Source organism: Peromyscus eremicus, chromosome X (genome assembly GCF_949786415.1).
Source record: "Peromyscus eremicus chromosome X, PerEre_H2_v1, whole genome shotgun sequence".
Classification (NCBI taxonomy): Eukaryota; Metazoa; Chordata; class Mammalia; order Rodentia; family Cricetidae; genus Peromyscus; species Peromyscus eremicus.
In genome coordinates this window covers 82,328,836-82,346,873 of record NC_081439.1, presented here as the reverse complement: position 1 = coordinate 82,346,873, position 18,038 = coordinate 82,328,836, and the positions used below count along the sequence as shown (strand labels likewise).

At 44.0% G+C, this 18,038-nt stretch overlaps 1 pseudogene; it reads left to right on the top strand.

Moving 5' to 3' along the window:
• Window positions 1-17,403, top strand: part of LOC131900111 (lamina-associated polypeptide 2-like) — a 41,974-nt pseudogene extending 24,571 nt beyond the window's left edge.
• The last annotated feature ends 635 nt before the right edge of the window (window positions 17,404-18,038 follow it).

Genomic DNA, 18,038 nt, shown 5'->3' with positions numbered 1-18,038 from the left:
AAGTACATTCTCAAGGGAAATTAGTTTCATTAAAAGAAAGCCATCAGGCAGTTGTGTGTTTTCCCAGATGGAGTCATATTTCAGGTAACTCAAAAGCCCAGGTAGTGAGGGGGTTAACTTCTTTCTCATTTAAAAGAGTATTATTTAATAAAAATATGAGAATGATCAGATTCAAAAGTTACCATTTTGTGATACTGATAGAAATTCCCAACATGCCCCCACAGTCAGGCATGGTCGTGCATGCCCGGCAGGACACTTAGTCATTTCCTGGTCAAACATCCTGCATAACCCATAAAGCATGTAGCACAACCATGTGATCTATGTGCATGCGTGGAATAGCCATGAGGGCCTGTGTGCGCAGGTGCGGAATAGCCTTTATAAGACGGCGCCATGTTCCCCCGGCCCCCTTCACACACTTGTCTTTCCACAGGCCTGATCACATCTATCCTTCTCTCCTCATCTTAATAAAATTCTTGTTAGTGGATTCTGCCGTGTTTCGTGACTTTTCCTTGCAGGGTAAGAGCGCCACTAAAAACCAACATCTGACCCAACAGGTGCTTCCGGGTGCTCTGCGCCTGGGAACCTGTAAACCAGGGAGTCTGCTCCATCTGAGACAGCCCACTGTCCATTTGCCTGGCCTCAGGATCCTGCACACAATATCACTGCTTCAATTGGTGAGTCCCCCACTTTTCAGCCAGTATAAACGGTTTCCTGAATCTGTGGGAATGACCATTGAGTGTCTGGCATCCCTCTAGCATTATTGAAACCGGGGGAACCCCTGACCACAGGCTATGGTCTGTCCCTACCGCAGGCTTAATTTCTTGCCATCTCCCATCTGCAGTTTGAGATATTCCTTGTGGTCGGACCCTGCCTTTGGGTGCATCCTCAGGCTGTGTAAGACCGACACATTTTTCTGGTTTGACGAAGCAGTAAATGCTGTCCTGGATTCCTGGGGAATCCTTGTCTCACACACCTTAGGTCCCTGCCTTTTGGCTGATGAGTCGTCTGGCGGCTTGTGCCTGGTACAGATCTGTCCTTGGCCTTAGGAACGACTGGGGCCTTGGCTTAGGATCAAGTTTGGTTTTTTTATTTTTTATTTTCTGCCTCTATGCTGCAGACATGAGAAATAAGGCTTCCAACCCCATCAGTCCTACCTCTCCTCTAGGATGCCTTCTTGAAGCTTTAAAACCTCTCAGCTTAATGACTTGCTTAAAGATTCCTAAGCTTATCCATCTGTGTGCTAAGAGATGGCCCACATACGCCTTAGAAAATAACAAAAAATGGCCGCTGAGCAGTTCCTTAGATCCTGATATTTTATGAGAATTATCTAATTTCTTCCAGTGAACAGGCAAATGGAAAGAGTTGCCCTATGTCATAGCTTTCTTCTATCTCAGTGCTAAACCATCTCTTCTGGATTCCTTCTCTCCTGCTCATATGCTCCTAGCTATGCCTGAACCAGACAATTCTCTGACTTTGGAATCTCTGGCTCTAGATCCTGCAAACAAACCTACACCTATCCGACTTTCCACTCCCACCCCTACTCCCAGGGTGTCTGTTCCTTCAGCTCCATCTCTGGATTCCTCTTCTTCTAAAGCCATTTCTTCTTCGGCAACAGCCGTTTCCAAAGGCCCTGCCCTGGCTCCAACCTTCACTCCTCCTGCTACTCACTCTCAGACTGCTGAAGGGCCTGACCCCAGCCATTCAAACCCACCACCATTACCCCTTTGCGAGAGGTGGCCAGTGTGGATGGACTGATTAAGGTCCATGTTCCATTCTCTCTCCCAGAAATCTCTCAGACAGAAAAGAAACTGTGTTCTTATACCTCTAATTCTGCTTCCTTTATTAAACAGTTTCAATATACAACTCAATCTTATAGTCTCACCTTTCATGATATATACATGATACTTGCTAATAATATGCTTCCTGAGGAGCACAAGCGGGTGTGGGAGCAGGCTAGGATGCATGCAGATGAGTTTCACCAGACTAACCCCACACACCCTCCAGGAACTGAGGCGATTCTTGATCAGGACCCACATTGGGATTATAACACCGAGGGCAGGTCTCTAGCCAGAGATAGGTTTATTACCTGTCTCCTGACAGGCCTCTGTAAGGCTGCCCTAAAACCAGTAAACTATGAAAAACTAAAAATGATAATTCAAGACAAGGATGAAAATCCATCTCACTTCTTAGACTGGCTCACTAAGGCTCTCCTTCAGTTCACTAGATTAGACCCTAAGAGCCCTGAGGGCAGGCAACTCCTAATGACCCACTTTGTGTCACAGACCTTCACTGACATAAGGGCGAAACTTAAACACAGAGAATGGCCTTCTGACCCCACAGGCAGATGTGTTAGCATGGGAGAGATGAAAAAGCCCCCCAAAATAAAAGCCAGATGCTAGCATATGCTATCTGACTGGCTCCTCCAAAGCCACCTGGTCCCTGTTTCAAGTGTGGGAAAGATGGCCATTGGGCACCGATAGGGCCTTGCCCAAAATGTTGCCAAAAGGGTCACTGGTCAGCTGACTGTCCTAATGCACCTAGTGGCATAGGAACAAGAGATGAAGACCACCCTTTGGCTGACTTTCTAGGTTTGACCTACAGTAATGACTGACGCTGCCCAGTTTCCGCCCCGGCCACTCCTACCTCACACAGGGAACCTAGGGTAGTGATAAAAGTAAATGGGCACCCCATCTCATTCCTTTTGGATACCTATTCTGTCCTGAGAGAGTTTTGGGGGCCTACTTCTCCTTCTCATCTCCCTATTGTTGGGGTTGGGGGACAGCCTTACCTGCCTCATCAGACACCACCACTTAATTGCATTTTCAGAGGCATCCCTCTCACACACACATTCTTAGTGGTGCCAACCTGCCCTGTACCTTTAATGGGGAGGGATCTTCTAGCTAAGGTAGGAGCGTCAATTTCTTTTGCTCCCCACTTTCGCCTCACACCCCAGACTCGCCAGCAGCTCCTCTTCTTCTTCTCCTAGCCACCCACCCTACTAACTCTAACAGTTCCTTTCCCTTGCCAGCCTCTCAGGTAGACCCAAAAGTCTGGGATACCCAGAACCCTTCTATCACTAGGCACCATCAGCCTATTACTATCCAGCTACAGGACCCTACCAGATACATCACCAAAGCTCAGTACCCTCTCTCACTCCAGAGCCTAAGAGGACTTAAGCCTATCATTTCTGACCTCCTCAGGAAAAAGCTGCTCCACCCAACCTCTTCACCTTTTAACACCCCCATACTTGCAGTTAAAAAGTCCAATGGAACCTACCACCTGGTTCAAGACCTCCGGCTCATTAACTCTGCAGTGGTCCCCCTCCATTCTGTAGTGCCTAACTCTTATACTCTCCTGTCCACTATCCCTTCAGGAACCTCTCACTTCTCAGTTCTAGATCTCAAGGATGCCTTCTTTTCTATTCCTCTCAGTCCTCAGTCTCAAAATACCTTTGCTTTCACCTGGACTGACCCTGACACTCACCTGTCCACACAGCTGACCTGGACTGTCTGCCACAAGGTTTCAGGGACAGTTCACACCTATTTGGTCAGTCTCTGGCCTCTGACCTGCTTTCTCTGTCTCTCCCTGGCTCTAAAATAATACAGTATGTAGATGACATTTTACTCTGTAGCCCATCCCTACAGGTTAGCCAAACTAATACCTCTGCTCTCCTAAATTTCCTATCCAGCCCAGGTTACAGGGTATCCCCTTCTAAAGTTCAGCTGTCCACTCCCCAGGTCACCTATTTGGGTCTAACCATTACTCCAACCCATAAGGCTATTACTGTAGACAGAAAGCATCTAATCCAGTCTCTTACAGTCCCTTCTGCTAAACAGGAGATTCTGTCTTTCCTAGGAATAGCTGGCTTCCTACGGTCTTGGGTTCCATCTTTTTCTCTCCTTGCTCGCCCCTTATACGAGGCAGCTCAAGGCTCTCCACATGAGCCCCTCCTCCATCCTGTCACTAAACCTTTCCAGAAGCTCCAGCAGGCTCTTCTTCAGGCCCCAGCGCTTCATCTCCCAGACTTAACCCGTCCCTTCTCCCTCTATGTAGCAGAGAAGGAGGGATTTGCCCTGGGAACTCTAGGGCATCAGCTGGGACCCTGCTTTACACCTGTAGCATATCTGTCAAAGAAGCTAGACCTTACCAGTCAGGGCTGGGCACCTTGCTTCCGTGCCTTAGCAGCTGCAGAGCTCCTTATTCGGGACTCAAAGAAGCTAAGCTTTGGGTCATCCATTACTGTTTTCTCTCACCATAATCTGTCCCATCTTTTAACTTATAAAGGCTTACAAACTTTACCTCTTTCCCGAGTTCTTTCTCTCCAGGTGGCATTACTAGAGGATGCCACACTTACTTTCCGGACTTGTCCACTTCTTAATATTTCAAGCCTCCTCCCTCAACCTAATGCTGACTATTCTCCTTCTCATTCCTGCACTGAAACCTTAGAGGAACTGCTACCTCACCCTTCACACATACAAGAGGGCACATTGCCTCAGGTCACTTATACCTGGTACACAGATGCTAGCTCCTATTTACATGAGGGGACCTGTAAGCAGGTTATGCCATAGTGTCAGATACTGAGATAATAGAGGCACAGGCATTACCCACACACACCACTAACCAACAGGCTGAGCTGACAGCTCTCACCTGTGCCTTCCAATTGGCACAGGGACAATCTCTAAATGTTTACACAGACTCCAAATATGCTTTTCATATCCTCCTGTCCCACACTGCTATCTGGAGGGAGCATGCTCTCCTCACAGCGAAAGTGATCCATATCTAACTCAGGCCAAATAATGGCCATGCTAAGGGCTTCCCACCTCCCCAAGGCTATAGGAACTGTCCACTGCCAGTCTCATCAGACCAATAGCTCTATCATCTCTAAGGGAAACAACCAGGCTGACCAGGCAGCCAGGAAAGCGGCCCTCCAGGGCCAGGCCTCACCCAATCCACACTGTAGCTAGAGTTTTCCTGCCTGGCCCACAGTCAGGACAAATCTCTCTCACCTGCCAGTCCCACAGCCGCACTCAGACCCGACCAAGTAAACACAGAGACTTATATTGCTTACAAACTGTATGGCCGTGGCAGGCTTCTTGCTAACTGTTCTTACAGCTTAAATTAATCCATTTCTATTAATCTATACCCTGCCACATGGCTCATGGCTTACCGGCATCTTCACATGCTGTTTGTCGTTGTGGCGGCTGGCAGTGTCTCTGACTCAGCCTTCCACTTCCCAGCTTTATTCTCCTCCTTGTCCCGCCTATACTTCCTGCCTGGCCACTGGCCAATCAGTGATTTATTTATTGACCAACCAGCAACACACCTGACATACAGCCCATCCCACAGCACACACAGTGCAGCTCACATCCTCACAGGGAACCCCTGACACTAGGTAATTCTTTCCTATCTACACCAGCTCTTTCACCCTAATAATCTTGCTCTGTCTCAATTTGTAAAAGTCCACCTGCAGCCCACCTCTGAGGACTTACAGTTCTTAAGAACTATTACTGCCTCTTGTGAGATCTGCCAAAAAAAAATAGATCCCAATACCAAGTACAGAAGTCAGCCTTTTCCCACCCACCAGGCTAGAGGTTCCCTTCCAGGGACTGACTGGCAGCTTGATTTTACCCATATGCCTACCGCCATGAAAATTAAATATCTTCTCATGATGGTAGACTCATTTTCAAATTGGATGGAGGCATACCTGGTTTCTAATAAGCAGGCTCAGACAGTTGCAGATCTCCTTCTCCAAGAAATTATTCCTTGGTTCGGGGTTCCTGCTTCCCTTCAGTCTGACAATGGCCCGGAGTTCACCTCTCAGATTTCCCAGACACTAGCTAAGGCTCTTAACATTCCTTGGCATTTTCATATCCCATACCATCCTCAATCCTTAGGAAAGGTGGAGCGTACCAACCGGTCTTTAAAAACTATTCTTACTAAGATGTCACAGGAGCTTCACCTCGACTGGGTAAGATTATTGCCTCTAGCTCTTTTCAGGCTCAGGGCTCTCCCTAAAAAGCCTCTTTCAATTCCTCCATTTGAACTAATGTATGGATGGCCAGTTCTAACACCAGGTCTTCTATCCAACCCTCCAACTGTTCCAGATAGCCTGTTAACTCCACTGCTATGTCACCTAAGGTCTATCCTGTGGAACTTTACAGACCATTCCTTACCTCAACCATGTGACAATCCTTGCTCACCTCCAATCCACATCGGGGATCAGGTTCTTCTCTTTCCTCCAGGCCAGTGCCCTTCACCCTTTTTCCCTAAGTGGCAGGGACTCTTCAAGGTAATTCTTGTGACTCCTACAGCTGCTAAACTCGAGGACTTTCCCCACTGGATCCACCTGTCTCATCTAAAACCTTTTATCTCACCTCCATCCCAGAAAAATCTCTCTTCGTATACAGTGACATGGACAGGGCCTTGTTCTCTCAAGCCCCAGAGGACTTCAGGATCCACTGCCTTGTCACCAATTCCAGAGGAATAAGGTATCACCCCATAAGCTCTTCCTTTCCTAACTAGGGCCACACAGAGCTGGAGGGAAAAGAACCATCAAAAATATCCAGGTGGTAAGAAAAAAACAAAAACCAGCAATTATCAAAAAGGTATTTACACTCCCAGACCCAAAAATGTCTGGGCTCTGCAAAAACAGACTGTAATGTAACAGTCTATCATTGTTAAATGCTCAGCAATTGATCAGCTGTGTTTCCTGAATGCCAAGCCAATGAAGGGAACAGGTGCCTTGAATAAACTACCTCTAATAAAGCTTGTCTCAGGTAAAGAATTAAGCAGAGTACAAAACACCACAATAATCACTAATTTTCTCACAGCTGCTTCTTAACATGTTCAAAATGTTTCCCAAGCTCCAGAAACCAGCTTAAATCTATCTGGACAGGCTGGATCTACCTCAGATAAGTGCCAACTACCTTAGTCTGGGAACACTCCAAATAAAATAAAATAATAATGATTCTTTTTTTCTCTAAGTTTTTTCTGTGTCACAAGTATCTTGTCAGACAAAAGGTTCCCAGCCACAGCCACAAAGGATGGACAACTCCAGAGCAAAGTATGACAGACAGCCCATCATCCCAGGACTTCAGAAGATCCCCTCCCCATTCCCCCAAGAGCCAACCGATATCCACCAGTCAGCTTGAAGCAGTCTTTGAGAGAAACGATGCCCCATACCCACTCACCTGCCATTTTTTAAAACCAAAGAGTCTGGGATGATAGAAATTCCCAACATGCCCCCACAGTCGGGCATGGTTGCGCATGCCTGGCAGAATACTTAGTCATTTCCGCCTAGTCATTTCCAGGTCAAACATCCTGTGTGACCCATGACCCCATGGCTGCATGGTTGTATAAAGTGCGCAGCGCAACCATGTGATCTATGCACACGCGTGGAATAGCCACGTGGGCCTGTATGCTCAGGTGCAATTTAGCCTTTATAAGACGGCGCCATGTTCCCCCAGCCCCCTTCACACACTTGTCTTTCCACAGGCCTATGCACATCTGTCTCTCTCTCCTCATCTTAATAAAACTCTTGTTAGTGGATTCTGTCATGTTTCATGACTTTTCCTTGCAGGGTAAGAGCGCCACTAAAAACCAACAGCTACCCCTCAATGAAATGATTGATTCAAATAAGGATAGCTGATGTTTAAAACATCAGGCGCTACTCAAGAAGGGAGACCATAACTTCACAAAAGAGGAATTTTACCACTGTATTAGTCAAGGATCTAGAGGAACAGCATGCAGTAGTTGTTCACTCCATGAGGCTGGATTTCTCGGCTGGTTTTCAATATACACAGTATATACCAGAATTCCAAAGAAATAGGCTGTAATGCCAGTGAAGGAATGGACTTGCTAGCAAGGTGAGAGCAAGGAGAGAGGAGAGGAGAGAGGAGTAGAGAGGAGAGGAGAGAGGAGAGAGGGGAGAGAAAGCTTCTTTCTTCCATGTCCTTTATATAGCTTCCAGCAGAAGGTGTGGTCCAGATTAAAGGTGGGTCTTCCCAACTCAAAGATCCAGATTAGAAGTGGGTCTTTCCACTTCAAATGATTTTATTAAGAAAAAAATTCATCACAGGTGTGCCAAGCTGTAGGTTCCCAAGCCAGATGAGGGGCAGTAGAGCATTGCCCACACACTGGGCATCTCTCAGAGAACAGGAGTGGAGCTGCTCCCTACCCAAATCAGGCTTGGGCCTACTCAACTCCATAGAGACAAAGGCCATGCTATGATAAAGTCAGTCAAGCTTCTTTCTGTCCCCCTCCCCAGGGAACTGGATTCTTAGAAATCATGGGACCAGCAGTCTGCTAATCTGACTGGTGTGCTTGGAGAGCTCCTGCCTGAGCTACGGCCCTTCCCCACTTAGCTGTGGCCCCTCCTCCCTTAGCTGCGGCCCCTCCCCCTTAGCTGCGGCCCCCTCCTCCCTTAGGTGTGGCCCCTCCCACCTTACCTGCAGCCCCTCCCCCTTAGTTGTGGCCCCTCCCACCTTACCTGCAGCCCCTCCCCCTTAGCTGTGGCCCCTCCCACCTTAGCTGCAGCCCCTCCCCCCTTGACCTCCCTGCCCCCACAAGCTAGCCCTGTCATTCCAGTAAACAAACTGTCCTCTGAAACAGTCTCCTGCTGCCAGAGACCCTGCTCCCCAGCTCCTGGGCTCCTCTGCATCCTGAGACTTCCAGTGCACAACTGCTGATCCAGGTCGGGGACCCACACCACGTCATTTGGGTCTTAGTTAATTCCAGATGTAGTCAAGTTGACAACCAAGAACAGCCGTCACAATCACCAACAGCTTAACACACTGTAATTTCGCAGGTTATTTTCTAGTTTCTTTAAAATTTGAGGTGTATTATTTTGTGTTTAGTAACGTTTTGCCTGAAAGTATGTAGGTGTACCACATGCATGGATGGGCACATTGAGGTCACAAGAGAGTGTTGAATCCCCTAGAACTGGAGCTACTAGTGGTTGTGAGCCACCATGTAGGAGCCTGGAACAGAACCCAGGTCCTCTGCAAGAGCAACAAGTGCTCTTAACCGCTGAACCATCTCTCCAGCCTCTTTCCAGCTTCCTGAATGCTTATTCCCAGCTAATCTTCTCTTCAAATTAGGTTTGTTGAGGTATAGCTTTCCCAAGCCTTAAAATTCATTTTTTAATGGTAAAGGTCTATGAGCTTTTGTTTTGTATATATGATTTGTAGTTTGAGGTATTTGGGTTTTGAGACACAATTTCACCATATAGCCCATGGACACAGCTAGTGATATTCCAACCACAGCCTCTTGAGTGCTGAGATTACAGGCATTCACCTCCACACCTAAGTTCTATGAATACTGACAACTGTACACATTCATGTAACTCTTACCACAACCATGATACACAATAATTTAATCACCTCCACAAAGTTCCCTCAGGCTGAATGTGGTCAATCCCTCTCTCAACCTGGAAACTATTGGAAAGAATTTTACTGTTTTCAAAATGTTATATAAATGATGCCAGTCTTTTATAACCCAAGTTTCACTCAATATAATGCTTTTGAGTTTCATTCACATTATGGATTGATTGAATAGATTAGTTTGTAGCTAGAGTTTTCCTGCCTGGCCCACAGTCAGGACAAATCTCTCTCACCCGCCAGTCCCACAGCCGCGCTCAGACCCAACTAAGTAAACACAGAGACTTATATTGCTTACAAACTGTATGGCCGTGGCAGGCTTCTTGCTAACTGTTCTTACAGCTTAACTTAATCTATTTCTATAAATCTATACCTTGCCACGTGGTTCGTGGCTTACTGGCATCTTCACATGTTGTTTGTCATCGTGGCGGCTGGCAGTGTCTCTGACTCAGCCTTCCACTTCCCAGCTTTATTCTCCTCCTTGTCCCACCTATACTTCCTGCCTAGCCACTGGCCAATCAGTGTTTTATATTTATTGACCAATCAGAGCAACACATTTGCCATACAGAACATCCCACAGCATTAGCTCATCTTTATTACATATGTATAGACAGTAAAATTTGCTAATTCATTCATCAGTTGATGGACACTTGGATCTTTTCCAGGTTTAGCCAATTACCACCAACAGAGCTGTTATAAATATTTGCATGCATATCCTATGTTTTCATTTCTATTGTGTAAATTACTTAAGATTTGGCTTGTTGGGCAATGAAAAAGATGTATTTAATCATGTTTTAAAAGCTGTTTTTAATGTGTCTGTACCATTTTACATTCCCATCAGAATTATATGAGAGTTTTGCTTTATCCAATCTTATTTTGCACTTGGTTTTGCTCTTTTTGTCAAGAATGGGTCTCAAGCAGCCCAAGCTGGCCTCAGTCTCCTCATGTACATGAGGATAACCTTAAATTTCTGATCTCCCTGTCTCTACCTTATCGTCCTGGCTTTACAGGCATAAACCAGCATACCTATTTTATGCAGTGCTGGGGACTGAAGCAGGGCTTTGCCTTTGCTGGGCAAGTGCTATAGCAGCTCAACTCCTTCCCCAGTCCCGAATCATTCAGATATTGTGAATAGAGGTCCTTCATTCGATTTGTTGCTTCACAAGTTCCTTACCCAAGCATACAGTTTTGCTTTTCATTTTCTTAACAGTATCTTGAGAAGATTTTAATTTTGATAAATCCAGTTTATTGGATATTCATGGTTTGGGCTCTCTGTGTCCTAACAAAAGATCAAAAAAGATTTTTATTATTTCTAGACACTGTCATTTAAGCTTCTATATTTAGGTTGGTGATGCATTTTGAGTTAATTTTCGTATAAGCTATGAGTCAAGGTTCACTCATCTCCATATCTCTGTCCAATTGTTTGTTCCACCACAATTTGTTGAAAATACTCTTTTCTTCCTCTGCTGAGATATCTTGATGCCTTTATTTAAAATCAGTTGACCAAATGAGCGGATCTAATTCTTTCCTCTTTATTCTGGCTCATTGATCTGTATGCCTATCTAGTCCTCCAAACCACATTTTTGATATCTGTACTTTACAGTAAGTCTCAAATCAGATACTGTGAGTTCTTCAATTTTGTTCTTTCTCTAAATGCTTTTGGCTATTCACGGCTATTTTAGAATGAACCTGTCAATTTCTACCCTACAAAAAGGCCTGCTTAGATTTCATATCACATAAATTTTCTTATGTCATCATTTCATTCATTTATTTAAAGCATTCATTAAATGCTTTCAAATATCTATTTTATTTCTTATTTGAACAGTAAGTTATTTAGACATATATTTCTTGGGGCTCAGAGGTCAAGAGCACATACTGCTCTTCCAGAAAACCCAAGTTTGGTTCCCAGAACCCATATGGTAGCTCATAACTGTCTATACTCCAGTCCCAAAGGATCTGTTGCATGATTCTGCGTGTCCTGGGTATCAGGCATGCACATGGTACACAAACATACAACAGAAGCAAAACACTCATACACATAAAAAATAAAATAAAATAGAAATATACCTCTTAATTTCAAAACATACGGTGACTTCTACTTTTATGCTTAATTTCTAACTTTATTTCATAATGGTCAGAGAATATACTCTGTGCTATTTTAATCTTGGCGGTTTGTCGAGACTTGCTTTACATCCTGTGTGCAGTCAACTTTGTAGATTTTTTTCATTTCTAAAGAGAAAGTATACTATCTACTTTTAGTGTGTAGACTTGTGTATTCATTAGTTACATTAACATGATGAATTATGCTAGTCAAGAACTTTATATTCTCACTAATTTTGTCTTATTATTTTACCAATGGTGAATTTTTTATTCCCAATTATATTTAGGCAATAAATCACTATACAGCAATAATAGTGAATAAATTACATTCTCATGCAACCAGATGGATGATTAATGAACTGATAATGTTGAATGGGAAAAAGGCAGACACGAAGGAGTACTATATGGATTGCATTTAAATAATATTCAAAAAACAGACAAAATTGATCTATGTTTTCATAAGTCCCAACAATGACTGTACCTGGCTGAAGAAGAGGACATCAATGTGATGTAGAGGATGCTAGTAATGTTTTCTTTCCTAATTTGATTTCTAGCCAGACGAATGTATTTGTTTTGTGAAGAGTTATCAAGGTGTATATTTGTAACTTATATACTTTTAGTGGCGTTTTAAAAGTCAATCCAGACATGGTAGCACATACTTGTAATCCTAGTACTGGGTCCTGAGGCTGGAGGTGCCCATTGAAGCCAGAGTATGATGGGACCGGAATTTTTCCCCCTATCTCTACCTATTTTAATCCACCCACCACTAGATGTCAGTAAATCCCAGAAAGGGGTAGGCTGCTCTAATTGGTGGTTTCTGGATGTTTATTTCTGCATCGTTTTGTTTTCAAGTATTTTCCAAGAATTCTGCAAAGAACCTGTTTCAAGGAAAAAAATAAAATAATCCTACACATAGTAAGAAAGCTCTTTATCCATTTCTCATTGCCATAGAGCAAAACAATACCACTCATGGTCACTACCAAGTTATCATCAGGTCTCTTCACTCTCTAAGCCTAGTGTCGTTCCCAAAGACGAAAACTGATCCATATCCTTCCTGAATCTCAGTTTCTACATCTTTAAAATGATGGTGATAATACTCCTTTAAAGAGTTCATCAAATGCATACTGTCATCACATATGTACAAAGGGCTAAAATCTGTCCATTTAATCCCCAGCCTGCTAAAGAGGCACACAAGGAACACAGGGTCCCTTAAGAGAGCAAGGACAATACGCAATTTTTCAAAAGCACAGAGCACTTGGGAGGTGGGGCTCCAAACATAACCTGGATCCGTGTGTTCAAATGCCTTGAAAATTTCGAGGGGAAAATTTCGAGTCCCTTGTTAGGTTAGATTTCTTCTGGGAGTGTTTATGCAATGATGGCAGAGCTAGCTTCAGAGAAACTGCCCTGGGAAATTATGGGTTAGAAAGCCTTACAGAGATACTGGTACTTGGGAGATAACAGTTGGAATCACACATTCTCTCCAGGAAAAATCTACACTCTGGTGTGACTAAAACAAGGAAGACAATGGGGAGGGAGAGAAGGAGGACAAGGGGAAGGAGGAGAGGGAGGCAGAGTTAAATCAAACCAATGATACAAAGAGGTCTCTGCAAATAGAAGGATTGTTGAGCTGTACAGATTGCAGGCAAAAAGTGAAGGCCTGCTCTTGGAATAGATTCCTTAAGCCAGTAGCAGCATGGACAGTTAACAATTGAAAAATGGTGTCTTCTGGACCTAAGGGCCTGGAAGGTTCTATAATAAAGTTTGGGAGAGGTGAACACAAACTGTTTACAGTGAATCTGCCTTGACTGCATACAAAGAGGATCAGGCCACAGAGAAGCTGGCAGTGGCCTGGAATAGGAGGCTGGTCCATAAAGAGGTTTCTGCTACTTCTTGGTTGTTTTTTCTTAAAAAACCAGAACTTGATGTGGCCTCAATCCATAATCCTCAGCAAGAAAGGGATGTAGATCAGCTAATTTTCTTTTTTCTTTACTTTGATCACCCAGCTTGAAGTTTCTGTTAGTTTTATGCAGCGCTGTTTACCCTGTGAGAAAAAGTCACAAGGCACAACACAACCCACTATAAGAATTTATTAGGAGAAGGGAGGGACAGGAAAGGATGTGCTTAGGCCTATTTGGAAGACATGTGCGGAAGAAGGGAGAGGATACATGGCGTTCGCCTTTTATGCCCCCAGCACACATGCGAATATGGGCCTACATAGCTATGCATGCATGCGCATAGATTACATGATCATGAAGCACACTTAATTTAGGTAGGATGTTACAGCAGTCTTCTTTTATTAAGAGGTAAACTAAGGCTCAAGAAGAGTTATGGCACATGGGCAGCTCAAACTTTGTTTTCCTCCCTGAGAGCCTTCCCTACACTATGGACAGATCCAACTTTGTCTGAGAACAGGGAGAAGGTACAAGCATTCAGGAGACAGAGGCAGATAGGAGTTCCAGGTAAACCCAGAACATATAATGGGGATCTGTCTCAAAAAACAATCAGCCAAGCATGGTGGTACAGGCCTTTAATCCCAGCACTCAGGAGGCAGAGGCAGGTGGAATTCTGTGGTGATATATTGTGTATCATAATAAAATTTCCCTGAAGATCAGAGACTAGAACAAGCCAATAAATTAAACATAGAGGCTAGACACTGGTGGCACACACCTTTAATCCTAGCACTCAGGAGGCAGAAATCCATCTAGATCTCTGTGAGTACAAAGTCACCCTGGACTACATGAGATTGACTCAGTCTAGGAGAGAAAACAGAGCCAGGCAGTGGTGGCACACACCTTTAATCCCAGCACTGGAAATCACACACGCCTTTAATCCCCGGAAGTGATGGCTGGGTGGAGAAAGGTATATAAGGCATGAGGAGACAGGAACTAAAGGCTTTTTGGCTAGGGAACCCCTTTCAGCTAGAGGCCTTTTGGCTAAAAGACTTTTCAGGCTGAGACATCCTAGAGTTAAAGGGAGGCTTGTTCCTTTGTCTCTCCAATCTTTCAGCATTTACACCAATATCTGGTACTAGGTTTTTTTATTAAAAGACTGTTTAGAGGCCCAAAACAACACAGAGAAACCCTGTCTCGAAAAACCAAAAAAAAAAAAAAAGACTATTTAGAAATTCATGTTACATGGTGGCACACGCTTTTAATCCCAGCACTCGGGAAGCAGAACCAGGCGGAGCTCTGTGAGTTCAAGGCCAGCCTGGGCTACCAAGTGAGTTCCAGGACAGGCACCAAAACTACACAGAGAAACCCTGTCTCGAAAAACCAAAAAAAAAAAAAAAAAAAAAAGAAAAGAAAACAGAAATTCGTGTTGCCTCATTCTGTGAGTTTGAGGCCATCCTAGTTTACAGAGTGAGTTCCAGGCAGGCTAGGGCTACTACACACAGAAACCCTGTTTAGAAAAATCAAACAAACCTTTGTGGTTCAGGATGTGGCTCCGTGGTGCTGATCTCATACCTGAGAGGAATACCAGTATCTCAAATAAATCAGTGCTCTTTGTACCATCTTCTGTTTTTCATTTCGTTCTAACGATAGATTCATGCATTCTGGGCAAGTACACTATTGAGTGATAGCCTCCACCTGCATCATCATTTCCTGTTGGTCTTTTTTATTCATCTTTTAAAAAAACTGATAAAGTAACAAGTTTCCTTATGTCATGTCCATGAATACTTCTGTATTTATTGGGCTTTGTCCCCCCACCCCCAAATCCCCACCTTGCTCTCCTCCTACAGCTCCTGTTCCCAGTGACCCCCTTCTGCTTTTCTCTTGCAGGTATTCTTGGTGTTAGGATTCTGTACATGTGCAGCTTGGCTCTAATGGCTTACATCAGCACCAGGTGCTGACACAATCCCCACCTTTAAAAAGCCGGATATGAACCCCCATCCTCTCTTTCTGTTTTCTCTCTGCTCTGCTCTGCTCCCTCAAACATCTTTCTCTCTCAACAGGCCTGGTCCCCTTCTCCACACCCATTTTTCCCTCCTAATAAAGCTCTAAAAACTAACATTGGGTTCTTCCGTGGCCCATGACTCTTCTGATGACCAACCAGCACCATATACCCATCTCTTGGGCTTTCTCTCCTCCTCAGTCCTCTCTTAGGCCCCCCTTTTCTCTTTCCACAGTCCCCTTTCTTCTTTCATGACAGTCACACACACACATACAAACTAAAATCGAAGATCTACATGTTAGAGAAAATGTGGTTTTGTCCTGAGACTTTTTTGGGGGGGTAGGGACAGAAGGGGACACAGGGTTTCTCTGTGTAGCCCTAGCTGTCCTGGAACTCACTCTCTATGTACATCAGACAGGCCTTGAACTCACAGACATCCTCATGCCTCTGCCTCCCAAGTAATGAAATTAACGATATGTGCCATGATGCCCAGACCAGACATAACAATTTCCAGTTCCATTCATTTTGCTGAGAAAAATCACAATTTTATTTTTATATATAGCTGGAGAAAATTCTATTGTGTATACATATCAGCTTACATGTGGTTTTTCTCATAATCCACTTTTTGGTTTGTTTTTTTTTTTATTTAAAATCATGGGTGGCGCGTCTATGTGTGGGGTTGTGTATGTGTGCCTATCAGTGTCAGTAGAGGCCAGAGAATTTAGATCCTGGACCTCGATTTGCAAGTGGCTGTGGGCCAGCCACCCAATGTGGATTCGGGGAACAGAACTCTGATTGTCTGGGAGAGCAGATATGTGCTCTTAAATGCTAAGCCATCTCTCTAGGCTCCATTTTCTGTTTATTGAAGCTGTCTGTATTCATAATATTATACAAAACACTGGGCACAGTATGCCTTAACTACCAGCATGACATCTAGGTATCATATTTACTAAGTGTGATTCCATACCTTTAATTAAATGCCAAGAACCAGTCATTAAAGACCAGTAATACTGAGAGTGACAAAATTTGCATGCATTTCAAATGAACATAGAAAATATGGATGCAATCGAATCATATCTCATGAAACTATACTGGCTTCAAGCCACAGAGCCTCAGTTGTCAACAGGTTAACAGGACATTTCAAGCAAACAGTTCCTAGCAAAAAATGAGTGTTTGGGGAAATATTATATTAAGGTGTGTTACTTTTGTTTATGTGCATTTGTTTAATTCTGTGAAACTGTGTTACTGTGCCTGTCTAAAACAAATGATGGTCTAATAAAAAACTGAATGACCAATTGTAAGGCAGGAGAAAGGGTAGGTGGTGCTGGCAGGCAGAGAGAATAAACAGAAGGGGAAATCTGGGAGGAGAGATCAATGAGTGTGGGCAAGAGAGAGAGAGACAGAGACAGAGAGGACACTAGGGACTAGTCACCCAGCCAACCAGCCACAGAGTAAGATTTACAGAAATAAGAGAACGGGAAAAGCCCAGAGGCATAAGGGTGATGGGATAATTTGAGATAAGAAAAACTGGCTAGAAACAAGTCAAGCTAAAGCCAGGCATTTATAATTAAGAATAAGCCCTGTGTGACTTATTTGGGAGCTGATTGCCAGGACCCCCAAAAGAGCAAAAACAAACAACACCATTAAGTGCTAAAGTAAAGAAGAGCAGAAAGAGATATCCTTAAGGAGCTGTTCCCCTAGGAAGCATCTGTGCCAACAGGAGTTAATGCTAGTTGCTGCAGACCAACCAAAGGGGCTGCAGGCCAGCCACTAGAACTCAGATGATTCCAGGATGGGGCAATCATTCTCATCTAAATATGTCCCTAAGTATGTTCCCTTGGCAGATGTCAGGTCAGAGAAAACAGAGAAGGGATCCTCCATTCCCATGTGGAATACAGTGCTGCTGTTTGTAGTTGAAGAAGTGGATATTGTTGTTGGTGTTGGTGTTGTTTTCTTTTGAGCCTATCAAGCTATGGAAACCAACCAAGGAAATCTCTTCTCTACTTTTCTTCAAAATGCTAATGTATCTGGTTGAAGATACCATGTTGAACAATATTATTTTAAGGTGTGTTACTTTGTTTCTGTTGCATTTGTTTAACTCTGTGAAGTTGTGTTACTGTGCCTAACACACCTGATGGTCTCATACAGAACTGAGCAGCCAATGGTGAGGCAGGAGAAAGGATAGTTGGGGCTGGCAGGCAGAGAGAATAAACAGAAGGAGAAACCAGGGAAGAGGGAATTGAAAAGGAGGAGCCAGAACAGGAGGAGGACTCCAGCGTCAGCCACTCAGCTACACAGCAAGACACAGAGGAAGAGTAAGGTTTACAGAAGCAAGAGAACAGGGAAGTTCCGGAGGCAAAAGATAGACGGGGTAACTGAAGTTAAGGAAAGCTGGCTAGAAACTAAGCCTAGCAAAGGCCAGGCATTTATAATTAAGAATAAGCCTCTGTGTGTGATTTATTTGGGAGCTAGGTGGTCGGCCTCCAAAGAGCCAAAAGAGTAAAATACCAACAACATCATTTTGGCATATTCAACTTGACTTCCTGTTTTTATTTAACTGTGTGGGAAAACATTTGTGTCCACTTACTGACCAAAGAAATTCAATTGTGATTTCACCTCAATAAAGTTATTGTGGCAAAGAAAAATAAACAAGATGTATACATGGACTTT